We start from the raw sequence: 15,490 nt of genomic DNA, 5'->3' as shown, positions 1-15,490 counted from the left end.
AACCTGCAATCTTCTTCCTGACCTCTCCGCCCCCATCCCCACTCCGGCCTATCACCCTCACCTTAACTTCCTTCCCCCTATCGTATTCCCAACACCCCTCCCCCAAGTCCCTCCTCCCTACCTTTTATCTTAGCCTGCTTGGCACATCCTCCTCATTCCTGAAGAAGGGCTCATGCCCGAAACTTCGATTCTCCTGTTCCTTTAATGCTGTCTGACCTGCTGCGCTTTTCCAGCAACACATTTTTAAGGACTTAAACACTTAATAGTATGGCACTGGGGAGCATTGCTAAACGAAAAGACCTGGAGTGCAGGTTCATAGCTCCTTGAAAGCAGAGTTGTAGGTAGAAAGAATAGTGAAGAAGGTATTTGAAATGCTTGCTTTCATTGGTCAGTATATTGAGGAGAGGAATTGGGAGGTTTTATTGAGACTGTACAGGACATTGGTTAGGCCACTTTTGGAATTTTGTGTGCAATCCTGGTCTTCCTGTCTTAGGAAGTGTGTTGTGAAACTTGCAAGGGTTCAGAAAGGATTTATGAGAATGTTGCCAGGGTGGAGGGCTTAAGCAATAGGGTGAGGCTGAATAGGCTGGGGCTGTTTTCCGTGGAGCATCAGAGGCTGAGGGGTGACTTTATAGAGGCTTATAAAATCATGAGTGGTATGGACAGGGTGAATAGCCAAGATCTTTTCCCCATGGTAAGACAGACCAAAACTAGAGGGGTTTCTGGTGAGAGGGGAAAAATTTAAAAGAGACCTAAGGGGCAACATGCTCACACAGAGGGTGGTGCGTGTATGGAATGAGCTGCCAGAGGAAGTGGTGGAGGCTGGTACAATTACAGCATTTAAAAGGCATCTGGATGGGTATATGAATAGGAAGGGTTTAGAGGGATATGGGCCAAATGCTGGCAAATGGGACTAGATTAATTTAGGATATCTAGTTGGCATGGATGAGTTGGACCGAAGGGTCTGTTTCCATGCTATTCATCTCTATGATTAACCATTTTCGATGTAAATAGGGAAAAAGAATGCAACAGCCAGCAGAATTTACAAGTTAAATATGCTACAAATCCTAATGATAGGAGAGGTACCTCACTCTCCAAAGCCTACATTGATGTTGAGTCATTTCATTCTTTCAGGCATGCTCTCTGTGCTTACTTGCATGATGTACCATTTTAAAAAAAATTACATATTGTCAGCAGAACACCTCCTTTCAAACTAAACCATGTCCTGTGCTGTGCTGTGACTGAAGAGTGGCTGGTGGTGTGTATACCAATACTGTTCTCGAATCCCTACAGTGTGGAAACAGGCCCTTCAGCCCACCCAGACCTATTCTCCCTATTTTACCCCTGTCTAATGTACCTAACCTACACACCTCTGAACACTATGGGCAATTTAGCATGGCCAATTCACCTAATCTGCACATCTTTGGACTGTGGGAGGAAATCGGAGCACCCGGAGGAAACCCACATGTACACAGGAAGAATGTGCAAATTCCACACAGCCAGTCACCCAAGGCTGGAATGGAACTTGGGTCCCTGGCGCTGTGTGGCAGCAGTGCTAACCATTGTGCCGCTGCACTAGGAGTTAGATAGAGAATTGCAAAGACAATAGTTCATGAGCCATGGAAAAAGAATAGCAAAATAGCTCAACTTGGATAGCTCTTTTTCAAATGGTTAGAACAGGCACGATGATCTATGTATCTTCTTTCTGAGCTGAATTAGTTCTGACTCTTTCAACAGACCTGGCTGGTCTCCCACATTCTATACTCAGTAAACTCGAGGCTAGCAAAACATACTGCCAATGTCCTTTCTTGCATCAGGTCATCGAGTTGGACAGCACGGAAATGGACTCTTTGGCCCAACTCATCCATGCAAGCTAGGTATCCTAAATTAATTTTGTCCCATTTGCCAGCATTTGGCCCAGATCTGTCTAACCCTTCCTATTCACATACCTCTCCAGATGCCTTTTAAATGTTGTTATTGTACCTGTCTCCACCACTTCCTCTGGCAGCTCCTGCCATACACACCGATCTCTGTGTGAAAAAAGTTGCTCCTTAGGTCTCTTTTAAATCTTTACCCACTCATCTTAATCCTATTGTGCACTTTTCACCCTAGGGAAAAGACCTTGCCTATTTACCCTATTCCTGTCCCTCATGATTTTATAAACCTGCATAAGGTCACCCCTCAGCCTCTGACACTCCAGGTAACATAGCCCCAGTCGATTCAGCCTTTCTCTATAGCTCAAACCGTCCAACCCTGGTAATGTCCTAATAAATATTTTCTGAACCATTTAAAAATTCACAACATCCTTCCTATAGTAGGGAGACCTGAACTCCCTACTATAGTATTCTAAAAGTAGCCAAACCAAAGCCCTGTACAGCCGCAACATGACCTCCCAACTCCTGTACTCAATGCAATGACTAAGAAAGGCAAGCATACCAAACGCCGCCTTCACTATCCTGTCTCTTTGAGACTCCACTTTCAAGAAACCAGTCATCATCTATTTGACTGACTTAATCTCGGGTAAGCAATACCTCAATTTTAAAATTCTCATTGTTCTTTGCAAAACCTTCCAAGACCTCACACTTCTTTTATCTCCTTCAGCCTTACAACCATTTGCGATATCTAATTCTCTCCAACTCTGGCCTTTTGAGCATCTCCAATTTTAAATGCTGTGCCACAACCAGCAATACTTGCAGCTGCAAAAGCCCTATGCTGTGGAACTCCCTTCGTAAACCTCCCTGTCTCTCATTCATTCTTTAAGACACTACTGAACTGCTACCGCTTTGATCAAGCTTTTGATTATCTGCCATAACATCTTGTTACATGGTTCAGTATCAAATTTTGTTTTATAACACTCCTCTGAGCTTTGAGGGCCTCTTATTATGTTTAGGGCATTATGTGAATACACACTGTTGTTGTTGTTTGATTCTCTCCTGGTTACGTGAGATTTCACCATTCCCCTACTGGTTGCTGTATTGTCTGTGCAATTTAATATGGAAATGATTGCTTCAGAAGAACAACTCATGCTGCAGCAGTGGTTTCCATGGCTATGGGACCTGAGGGTATGGTTGGTCTCACCATCAATAATTAATTAATTTGACATTTTAAATTTAAATGTTAAATGTGCATAATGCAGAGTAGTTTTTCTTAACAAACAAAAATGAAAATTAAACTAGCACCTGCACATGCCATTAAAATGTCTCAAAGCATCTCTGTTGATGTACTGCTTTTGGGCTGTGCTGACTGTGTTGCCGCGAAACAACAGTGAGATGGTGTCAGCTGCTTTAAACCTATCAGTGGAATGAAGCATTTGTGCTCATCTTCATTGGTTTGGTCAATTACATCTCTAACTCAAACATGACTTCTTAAAACCCATACCATTAGCTTGTTATTAAATTTCAGAAACTGTGAAGGCTAGAAAGCTTACAAGACAGCAATCAAACCAGAGATCTGGAAGGCCCTAGTTTTGGGGTGGTAGACTTAACAGAAAATTGATGAAAGAACTGTGGAAGCAATGGAGAGATTTCATGGGCACCATGATGACAAGCCTATGTTCTATTAACACAGTTACTGCATCAGTGTGCCTTTACGAGACTTAAGAATGGTGTCATCACTTCATTATAGCATGTTATTTGAGTGTATAATGTTCTCCTACTCCATCTTACCTGGGATCACGTGAACCGAAACATGACACTGTACTCTAAGCATGCTGTTCTGTTGTAACCTAATAACTTGCTGTTAGCCCTTCCACACTTACATGCCTGAGAAATATATTGCTTGTATATAATTAGCTGGAATAAAAGTCTGTTGGATGTCTAAATACCATGATATCCATGGCTCAATTTATCAGATTGAGGGATATTATATAAGCATCGATGCATTAGATAAATTGGTGGTAACTCATACTAGTGTACACTGAACTATGACATGGCTAGTATACATAAAAGGTACAGTTGCCATATTCCTACTGGACTACAGGCTCCTCTGTCATGAGAGGGAGATGACTGGTGATGGTTTAACCTGTGAGTTAACATGCCTCGATTGAGAAGGAGAGTCCTTCATTGTAACCTCAACTGGGGCTGGAATTGAACCCATACTCTTGGCGTCACTCTGCCGTAACAAAACTGGGAATTGGGGTAAATTTGGATTATGGTTGGATTCATACCTGGGGCAAAGCAAGATGGTTATGGTTATTGGAGGTCAGTCATCTCAACTCCAGGGCATCCCTGCAGGAGTTCCTCAGGGTGGTGTCCCAGGCCCAACCATCCTCGGCTCTTCCATCATTAGCTTTCCATTCTTCCTAACGTCAAAAGACAGGATGCTTTCCCATTATTACATTATATTCAGCACCACACATGACTCCTAAGATACTGAAGCAGTCCTTGTCCAAATGCAACAAGCCCTAGAAATACCCAGGCTTGAGCTGCTAAGTAGTAAGTAATATTCGCAACATGCAAGTGCCAGGCAATGACCATCTCTAACAGGTGAGAATCAAACCATCATTCCTTACATTCGATGGCATTGTCATCACTATCAAAACCTAGCGATTACATTGACTTGAATCTGAACTGGACTAATCCTATAAGTACTGTCTATAAGAGCAGGTTGGAGGTTTGGAATCCTACAACAAGTTATTCACTACCTGACACCCCAAAGCTTGTCTACAATCTGAGGCACAAGTCAAGAATGTGATGGAATACTCCACACTTGACTGAATACATGCAGCTGCAACAACACTCAACAAGCTGGCCTCCATCCAGGTCTTGCTCAGATACCACTCTGGCTCTACTGCCACTGTGCAACCCGGCACTTACTCGCTCCACTGCTGCCTAGGGACTCTGTCTACGTGCTCTGCTTCCGCCTTGGCTCCAGCTGTGACCCATCTCCCTCAACTTCACTCTCCAGGTAGGGCACGGCAGTCAAAAGTTAGGGGTGTGGGGGAAAAAGAAAAGCTATAAAGAGGAGAAAAAAAAATGAAAAGGAACTGGTGAGCAGAGGATCTCTGACTGGAGCATCCTACTCTGTTACCATCTTGGATTTGAGATGAAATAAAGGCCTCGTTTGCATGGCAGTTAGCATCCAAGGCTGAGCCAAGGATGCTGTCACAGAATTGGAAACATCAGAGAGCATCTGTGAAAGAATGGTAAAGCTTTTGCTTCTTGGGTGTGGCTTACAAATGATAAACTCCAAAAACGCATAATACCCTTTTGTCAACAAAAGGACTTTAGCGCTCGCAGTTTGCAATTTGGGTGTAACTAATGGTGGATTGGAAAATGCATTGTAAGTGGAAGTAAGTGATTTGAATGTTTGATGTGATATATTTTTCACCATGTGGTTTCTCCTCATTGCTGGGTGCCAGGGTTATCTTTCCATTTACCATCTGGCCTTAGTGATGGCAAAAATGGAGGGTAATATCAAAATTAAAAGAAGGCAGTGACCACCATATGTTTTGGAATAAAGTTTTTTTTTATCAGCTTGATTCTCTGCCCTGAAACTATTGACCATACTGTACCTCAGCTCATGACCTGAGGTTGCTACAGCCCTTCCTGGACAGCAGCCTGAGCCAAAGGTTTTCAATTGACGCAGTGAACTTGGTGTGTACTCTTGGTGTTGGTGGAACTCCCAAAAGTGCCGATGTGTAAAATCCCAAACAATGTTCTTTTTCATTTGCTGTGATGTTGGCTAGATTGGCATTTCTTAAAGTATGTGAAAGACGAATAATGCTTGTTATTCATGTGGAAATGCTACAGTTTCTTGAAGTGGTGACATATGGCTGAATGCTAAAATCTAGATGTTACTGTCTGACTGGTATTGCTTCTCAGTTAACTGCCTGAAAACATCACTGCCTGACTTAAAGTGTAAATGTGTGACATGGTGTGAGTTTGTTGACTTTGCCACACAAATTTAGGGTGTGTCTTGTTCAATCTGAATATCCTTGTACAAAGTCTGATTGTTTGCCAACCAACGTCTCTGTCACTGAAAGTGAAGTATTACAAATGTGAATTCTCATTCCTTCAAATTTTGATTGTTGTTGAAGAGTTTTAAAAAGTGCAATATTTTATTTTTCAACTTGCATTTAGGAGTGTTTTAAAAGTCAATCAATATTTCACTTTCTATAACAAATTTAACATGCCAGTGACTTTTCTAACTTGCTATCATTGACTCTGTGCTATTCATTAATAGTTCTCGAATCAGTTGCTTGCTCTGTTCCGATCTATCTCTGATGCCTTGTGTGGGTGAGATGAGGGAGCAAGGAACCACACTATTTTGAGCTTCTGTTTACAGAAACCTGCCAAGCAACAATGCCATGGCAAATGGACAACAGCAATTCAATATTTGTATTGATGATGGAATATGTTTTATTAAAACAGTAAACTGATATGAAATAACATTTCCTATTTTGGAAGAAAAAGTAGTTCTTCTTATGTTTTAATTTGTGTTTTCGGGTTTCCTGATGTAAAGCTGATCATTGGTTCATCCCACATTGTCTTCCATTCTCTCTAATCAGTCAAGCTCTCTAACTTTGGATGCTTCCAAGCTGGTATAATGGTATGCTAATAACTGACTAAGGAAATTGGTGAGTTGTAACATTGCAGGAATGGTCCTCTTGCTAAATTTTAACCAAGGTAATGAGGCTTGAAATGCTTATTGGAATGGGGTGTCTATCAAACAGATTGAAATAACACCAGGTGCTGCATTTTGGGAAAGCAAATCTTAGCAGGACTTATATACTTAAAGGTAAGGTCCTAGGGAGTGTTGCTGAACAAAGAGACCTTGGAGTGCAGGTTCATAGCTCCTTGAAAGTGGAGTCACAGGTAGATAGGATAGTGAAGAAGGTGTTTGATATGCTTTCCTTTATTGGTCAGAGTACTGAGTACAGGCATTGGGAGGTCATGTTGTGGCTGTACAGGACATTAGTTAGGCCACTGTTGGAATATTGTGTGCAATTCTGGTCTCCTTCCTATCGGAAAGATGTTGTGAAACTTGAAAGGGTTCAGAAAAGATTTACAAGGATGTTGCCAGGGTTGGAGGATCTGAGCTACAGGGAGAGGCTGAGCAGGCTGGGGCTGTTTTCCCTGGAGCGTCGGAGGCTGAGGGTTGACCTGAAAGAGGTTTACAAAATTATGAGGGGCATGGATAGGATAAATAGACAAAGTCTTTTCCCTGGAGTCAGGGAGTCCAGAACTAGAGGGCATAGGTTTAGGGTGAGAGGGGAAAGATATAAAAGAGACCTAAGGGGCAACTTTTTCACACAGAGGGTAGTATGTGTATGGAATGAGCAGCCAGATTATGTGGTGGAGGCTGGTACAATTGCTGGTACAATGGGCCGGATGCTGGCAGGTGGGACTAGATTAGGTTGGGATATTTGGTCGGCATGGATAGGTTGGACCGAAGGGTCTTTGTCCGTGCTGTACATCTCTATGACCAATTTGTGTTGATATTGTACGTTTAAATTGATAAAACGTCCCCAGGCACTTTACAGCATTGATATAAGATAATATCTGACACCAGAACACAAAGAGATAATCGAGTAGATGACCCAAAGCTTAGTCAAAAAAGTATGTTTTAAGGATTACTTTAGAGGTGGAAAAGAAGCTCAAAAGGCAGTTTTGAGGATCAGATTGCAACCGCATTATAATATAGTTCTTTGAGGAATGTCACATCTTATTGGAGTGGTTTATGGAAATCGAACCTGGGTTCCTGGAGAGGTCAGAAAGGTTAAAGATTGTCAAAGGCTGCAAAATGTCTCAAGTTACCTGCTTTCCTAGACCCAGGTTGACAGAACGCATGGCTGATATGATTCTCAACTCCATTCTCCTGCCTTGCCGACCAGATATTTTAACCAATCTAGTCCCACCTGCCAGCACCTAGCCCATATCCCTCCAAACCCTTCCTATTCATTTACCCATCCAAATGCCTTTTAAATGTTGCAATTGTACCAGCCTCCACCACTTCCTCTGGCAGCTCATTCCATACACGTAACACCTTCTGCGTGAAAAGGTTGCCCCTTAGGTCCCCCTTACCCTTTGTGTGAACCGGAGAAAATGGGGGAGATACTAAACAAGTATTTTGCATCAATATTTACTGTGGAAAAGGATATGGAAGATCTAGAATGTAGGGAAATAGATGGTGACATCTTGCAAAATGCCCATATTACAGAGGAGGAAGTGCTGGATGTCTTAAAATGCCTGAAGGTGGACAAATCCCCAGGACCTGATGATTATTTTTTAGATTAGATTCCCCTACAATGTGGAAACAGACCCTTTGGCCCAACATGTCCACACTGACCCTCTGAAGAGTAATCCATCCACACCCATTCCCCTATCCTGTGTTTACCCCTGACTAATGCACCTAACACAATGGACAATTTATCATGGCCAATTCACCTGACCTGCACATCTTTGGACTGTGGGAGGAAACCGGAGCACCTGGAGGAAACCCACGCAAACACTGGGAGAATGTGCAAACTCCACACAGTCACCCGAGGCAGGAATCGAACCTGGGTCTCTGGCGCTGTGGCGGTGTACCCTAGAACTCTGTGGGAAGCTAGAGAAGTGATTGCTGGGCCTCTTGCTGAGATATTTGTATCATCAATAGTCACAGGTGAGGTGCCGGAAGACTGGAGGTTGGCTAACGCGGTGCCACTGTTTAAGAAGGGTGGTAAGGACAAGCCAGGGAACTATAGATCAGTGAGGCTAATGTCAGTGGTGGGCAAATTGTTGGAGGGAATCCTGAGGGACAGGATGTACGTCTATTTGGGAAGGCAAGAACTGATTAAGGATAGTCAACATGGCTTTGTGCGTGGGAAATCATATCTCACAAACTTGATTGAGTTTTTTGAAGAAGTAACAAACACGATTGGTGAGGGCAGAACGGTAGAGGTGATCTATATGGATTTCAGTAAGGCGTTCGACACGATTTCCCCATGACAGGTAATTGTAAACATTTCATCATGGCTGACATGATTCTCAACTCCATTCTTCCCATAACCTTACTAATCAAGAACCTATCTAACTCTATCTTGACCTCCATAGCCCTCTGTGCCAATGAGTTCCATAGATTAACCACCCTCTGTCTGAAGATGTTCCTCTTCATTCTCAGTTCTAATGGGTCCTATTCTCTCCTACTCGTGAAAACATTTCCATGTCCACTCTACCCAGGTCGCTCAGTAATCTTTAATTTTCAATGAGTTTCCACCCCCCTCATCTTTCTAAACTCTGAATACAGACCCAGAGTCTTCAACCCCTTTTCATATGACAAACGAAAAGCCCTTGATCCCCAGGATGACTCTTGTAAGCCTCCTCTAACTCCACCATATCATTCCTTAGATACGGGACTCATAACTGCTCTCAGCAGTTCAAATAGAGTTTGATCAGAACCTTTATACAGCCTCCATAGTACATCTCTGCTCTGCATTATAGCCCTCCAGAAATGAACGCTAATATTGCATTTGTATTCCTAACCACGAACCTTATTACAGTTCTGAGCTAGGTGTTCCTTCGTGCTTCAGATTTTTGAGGCCTTCGCCTGTGCAGAAAATAGTCTATGTCTCTGTTCTTCTGACCAAAGTCCATAACCTTAGACTTTCCCACACTGTCTTCCATCTGTCACTTCTCTGACCAGTCTCCTTGCCTCTCTAAGTTCTTTTGCAGCTTTGCCACTTCCTCAACACTACCTGTTACTCCACCCGTCTTTATGTCACCTGTAAACTTGGCAAAAATACCCTCAGTTCCTTCATCCAGATTGTTAATATATAATGCGAATAGTTGTGATCCCAACATGGACACAAGCGGAGCTCCTCTGGTTACTGGCTGCCATCCTGAAAAAGATCCCTTTGTCCCCAAACTGTGCTTTCTGACAGTCAATGAATCATGTATCCATTTCCCTAACACCGTGGGCTATTAACATATTTGGCAGCCTCATATGTGGCACCTTATCAAAGGCTTTCTGGAAATCCAAATGGATCATGTCCACTGGCTCTCCTTTCTCTAATATTCCCTCCACAAAAAAATTTAATTGCTTGGTCAGGCATGGCCTCCCCTTGTTGATTCCACCCTATTTAATCATGTTCCTCAAAGTACTCTGCAAAATCAATATTAATAACAGACTCTAAAATCTTACTAATGACTGAGGTAAGGCTAACTGGCTAATAATTTCCTATCTTCTGCCTGTCTCCCTTCTTAAACTGGGGTGCTACAGCCACTTTCCTGTCCTCTTTGACTACAGTGATTCCTGAATAATCAGCACAAGTGCCTTCATAATCTCCTCAGCTATTTCCTTCAGAACCTGGGGTGTAGTTCTTCTAGTCACGTGACCCATCCACCTCCAGCTTCCCTAGCATCACTGTAGTAATGGCCATTACACTCATTTCTGCCCATGACTTTCTCAAAATTCTGGTATGCTGTTAGTAGCTTCTGTAATGCGAATGAATGCAAAGTATCTCTTTAGTTCCTCCACCATTTCTTTTTTCCCTATTACTACTTCTCCAGTCTAATTTTCCAGTGGTCTAACATCAAATCTTATCTCTCTCAAATTTTAGCTGTCTAAAAAAGCTTGCAACCTTCTTTAATATTACTAACTAGCTTACTTCATATTTCATCTCTCCCCTCTCATTCATGTTTTAGTTGTCCTCTGCTGGGACAACGAAAAGTCTTCAAAGACTTCAAATCCTTTGGCTTCCCGCTGATCTTCACTACATTGTATGCTTGTATGCTGTCCCTGACTTTTGTGCCTCTCTAATTGCCCCCAGAAACTCCTGCCTTTGCCGTCCCCTTCTTCCCTGCTGGACTCCCCTTCCAACTCTGGCCAACTCTTCACTCGAGACTTTGTAGTTATTTTTACTCAATTGTAATACTGTTATATCTGCAGCTATTTTCTCCGTCTCAAACTGCAGGATGCATTCTATTACATCATAGCCACTACCCCCTTGGGGTTTCTTCACCTTAAGCTCCCTAGTTAAATCTGCCTCATTACACATCACCAAATTCAGAACTGTCTGCTCTCTAGTGGGCTCGACCACAGCTGCTTTTAAAACAAATGATCTTGTAGACATTCCATGATTTTCTTTTCTTAGGAGCTGCTACCAAGCTATTTTCCCAATCCGCTGCATGTTGAAGTCTCCCATGGCTTTTGTAGCAGTGCCTTTTTTGCATGACTTTTCTACCTTCTGATTTATTTTCTACCCCACATTCTGACTACTGCTAGGAAGCCTGTATGTAACTCCTGTGGAGGTCTCCTTTCCTTTGCAGTTCCTCACCTCTACTCCCCCTTCCACACCATCCAACTCTATATCGCTTTTTGCTTTGATTTAATTTTAATTCTTACTAACCAGGCAACCCTGTCCCCTCTGCCCATCTATCTGTCTTTTCAATAGGATGCATATCCTTGGATGTTTAATTTCCAGTCCAGATCCCATTGCAATCACATCTCTGTGATACCCACAACATTGTACCCGTCAATTTCAATCTGTGTTACAAGCTCATTTACTGCATTTTACATACCGTATGCATTTAAGTACCACACCCTCAGGCCTGTGTTGACCGTGCCCCTTCTCATAGCTGTGCACTTGGCTGTTGTTACTGAGCCTTTCTATACTCTTATCATGTTACTTGACTGGAAACTTTAACAACCTCGTGAGACCTCACCTTCTTTGACTTTTTCCATAATTTTCCATGCAACTGAATCCCCTGCCGCCATCCCCATTTAGGTTGCAGCCTAGTCCTCGGCCCCAGCGATTTGCAGGACTCTGGTCTCAGCATGAGTCAGGCGGAGCCCGTCCCTATCAGAATGGCTCCCTCTTTCCGCAATATCTGATGAATTGGAACCCGTTTCCCCCACTGTAATCTTTGAGCCACACTTTTACCTCTTTAAATTTGTTGACCCCTGTGCCAATTTGCTTGCGGTTCAGGTGTAATTCTTTTGCTGCTCCTTTTTAGTTTCACTCCTAGTTGCTCATATTCCCTCAACAGGACCCCTTTTGTCTTTCTATCTTATCCCTATGTGGACCTTGACAGTTGGATCTTTCCCCTTCTACTGTAAATTCTTCTGCTGTCAAGATATCCGGAACCAGGCAGACAACACAGCCTTTGGGACTCTTGTTCCTGGCCACAGAGAACGCCGTCTAATTCTCTGATGATATTATTTCTGATTACAACTACATTTCTGTTTTCTCCCCTCTTTAATACCTTCCTGTGACATGGTACTATGGTCAGTTTGCTCAGCCTCCCTGCAGTCTCACACAGGGAGCAAGAACTTCAAATCTGTTAGCTAAACTCATGGGCTGTGGCTCCTTCTGCACTACCTCCTGGATTCCTCTACCTGCATTGCTTGTTGTCACACTCTCCTATCCCTTGGATGCTTGTTATTGCATCCAAGTAACACTCTCTCTCCTTGACATGTCGCAATATGAGAAGCTCAGACTCCAGCTCGTCAACTCTGTACCAGAGTTCCCCAGTCAACCAACAGTTTCTACCTATGTGGCCACCAATCCACAATGGATTCCACCAGATGCCACATCATTCATTGCCTGGGCCTGCATCTTTGTTTTGTTCACTTAGCTTTTCATTTGTTTTGTTAAGTTCCAGATATTCTTCCAGTTTGTTATTTTGAAAATATTTCTCCTATTTACCTTTAATCTGAAAGTAGCCTGTAACAGTCAAATTAGTAGCTATTACCAATAGATTAATTTTGGATTATCCTGCGATGTCACACTTTCTTTTGTGCTGGTCCCCCAATCCAGGGCTTCAAATTATTTTGTTTAAAAATAAAAGACCTGAAAAGCTATGCATCAAACAAAGCAAGGAAAAGCCAGCTCTGCACCAAATTCCCACGTCGTCTCTAAAGTCCCTGAAATATGTACTCACTTGAGTTGTATCTCAATCTGGATGTGATCTTTCCTTCCTGACTGCAAAGTTTAATCATCATTTGTTGAAGAAACAATTTTGTTATGGGTAGGGCAAAAATATGGAAGGTGGTTCAAATGGTCTGTGTACACAGAATTGTTCCTTTTGGCTTGTCAGGACTTGGTGCTCCTCTTTTGGTACTTTCACTTACTTGCAGGAGATTGGTAAGGTAAAGTCACTAAAGTTCTACTGGATCTTAGGGCTTCTCTCTCATTGAGAGGATGGTGTTAGTCTAACCCAAGGGTCACCACCTCTCAGACCAGGGGAAAGATAGAGATGGGGAGTCCTTCCTGATAACCTCAGTTGGTGTTGGAAAACTATGTTGTTGGCTTCACTCTATATCACAAAGCCAGCTGAGCTAACTGACCCCCTTGCAGGAGCTGTGGCGCAACTGGTTCACAACTTATAATGTCTCTGATTTATTAACACTGCAATAGGTTAGGAAAAATCTTTTGCATTAGTTTTTTTTACAGCAGACAAAAAAAATTCATCTCCTTTTCTGGAGATCTAAAGGCCTCTGACCAAAACCTTCATACCTAGAATCTGGTCAGTTGCCTGGGTGCCTACCACATTATTGTAGGCAAGTCGATTGCTTTCATCACTGGCCAGTGGAGTAGTAACCACCACTCAATCAGCTACTTGTGGCTGGCTGAATCTTCTTTTGTATACAGCCCCTGGCTGCCACTGATCTGCAGTAACCTCCAGTGCTTGAACAAGCAGCAGTATCGGTAATCTGTCAAAAACTGCAGTAATCCCTTCTGCAATCTGTTTTTAGAACAGTCCTTTCCCCATTGAAAGGACTGTTCTAAATCAAAAATATGGAAGAACATAAAGATATGGTTTCTACAGTAATTTAAGCAAAGGTTGTTAAGAATTGGTTTGGAATGGTGTATTTGCTACTGTAGGTTCTATTCTCACTGAAAATCTGGGTGGTGGCAGCTCCAAATTCTGTCATGCTTAACCTTTCTCTTCCCATAGCAACAGTGTTGAATCAATACCAACCGATCTCACCTAATGCAGGTTTACTTTTGACTTTTTTCTAATCGACGCAAATAAAAACCCACAGTAATCTGACCACTTCCCGATGGGACCCAGAGCTTGTCCATTACAGCTGATAAATATTCAATTATTACAGCTATTAAACAAGTTTACTAGGCACCAAGGAAAGATAAATATCACCTCATTGTGCAGAACCTCAGCGTGTTGTGACAAAAGCTTTAATGCACAACTTGGCATTTCGATAATTGCTTCAGGCTAATATACCTGCTCAGCAATTCTTCTTGGTGATATGCTTGACCTTTAGTGTGATATGTGAGCATTAAATTGCCTTAGGAGGTGGCCAGCACTTCACGTTAAAATGTAACACAATGCATCCTGGAATAAAAGACTTTCAGATGTGTCACCTGATCGTTGTGGCAGGGTCTGGAGCCAGACCCCGTGCTTTTTCTTAAAGAGAAGCCAATAGCACACTTCTTATTAACATATGTATATGATTGGGACAAACGGGGGGAAAAGAAAATTGGCAACCATCATGTAGAACACAACAATGCTGCAAGATCCTATAATGATGTACTTTGAAATACTACCTTCATTGTTAATGGGATACCAGGCTTTTCCTAAATGATCAACTAATTCTGTGAACCAATATTATCTGAACAGACTGTGCAGTTTTAACTGCTGTATTGTTAATCAATTAACTTAGCCTATTGCTTGCTGGGCCAATGACTGGCGTAATATGGTCATGAGCTATAAAGGCCGCAAAGAACTTTCGATTGATCATCAGTTTCTGTGGCTGTAGGCAATATTTTGATTCTGAAAGTGAACTCTGACATAGGGAATTGTTGTTAGCTGTATTTGGCTGCTGCAAGGAAACTTAAATTGCCATCCCAGAGATGAAGAGTAAAATAATGTCAATGTTATTCTACTCTTGGTGACTTGTCTGTCAGTATTCAGAAAATCCATGTGTGCTTATGGTGGCTGAGTAGGGCAGCTGAGGGCTCATCCACTCCGACTGCTTTTCTTCTCTCTTTTTCTTTTTACCTACTCCTCATCCTGAACTACAATGGCAGTGGCGATGGTAAGGAATGCCATCACGGATCCAAGTGGGCCCAGCGTGGAACTCATGTAGTGGCACGTGACCCCTTACTATTCCAGAGCGAACATGGGACCTGGCATTGGAATCAGTAGCTGTAACATCGGCTGTTACAGCGGTGAAAGATGGCACCTGAGGATTGGTGATTTCAGCTTTGGTCAGGTCTGTCGGTGGTGGAAGGGAATCACAGCGACATTAAAGTGGGCCCAGAGGCAAGCGATGCAACTTTGATAATGGTTCGTCTGGCGGAAATGTGACAGAGGAGAATCTGCCCTGGTGGTGAAAGATGGCACCTGAAGAGTGGCGACTTCAACATTGATTGGATCCTGTGTAGATGGCAAAGAGACAGTGGAGGAGGGATAGTAGCACAGGCGTGATTGTTGATGAACTGGCTTAGTACTGATGGACTGGCTTAGTACTGATGGACTCTCTTCAACTTGTATCCTTTTTAAAATTATTTTTAAAACTATTCAAAATGGCGCCAGATTGATGTTTT

The 15,490-nt window shown here is 42.7% G+C and overlaps 1 protein-coding gene across 1 annotated transcript in view; it reads left to right on the top strand.

The window, feature by feature from the left end:
- The window catches only part of LOC122549140 (docking protein 6-like), a 415,351-nt gene that overhangs the window by 196,987 nt on the left and 202,874 nt on the right, over window positions 1-15,490 (top strand). The window lies entirely within an intron of this gene.

Source organism: Chiloscyllium plagiosum, chromosome 4 (assembly GCF_004010195.1).
Source record: "Chiloscyllium plagiosum isolate BGI_BamShark_2017 chromosome 4, ASM401019v2, whole genome shotgun sequence".
Classification (NCBI taxonomy): Eukaryota; Metazoa; Chordata; class Chondrichthyes; order Orectolobiformes; family Hemiscylliidae; genus Chiloscyllium; species Chiloscyllium plagiosum.
Note: the sequence above shows the minus strand (reverse complement) of the source record. Positions and strands in the feature narration are given on the sequence as shown.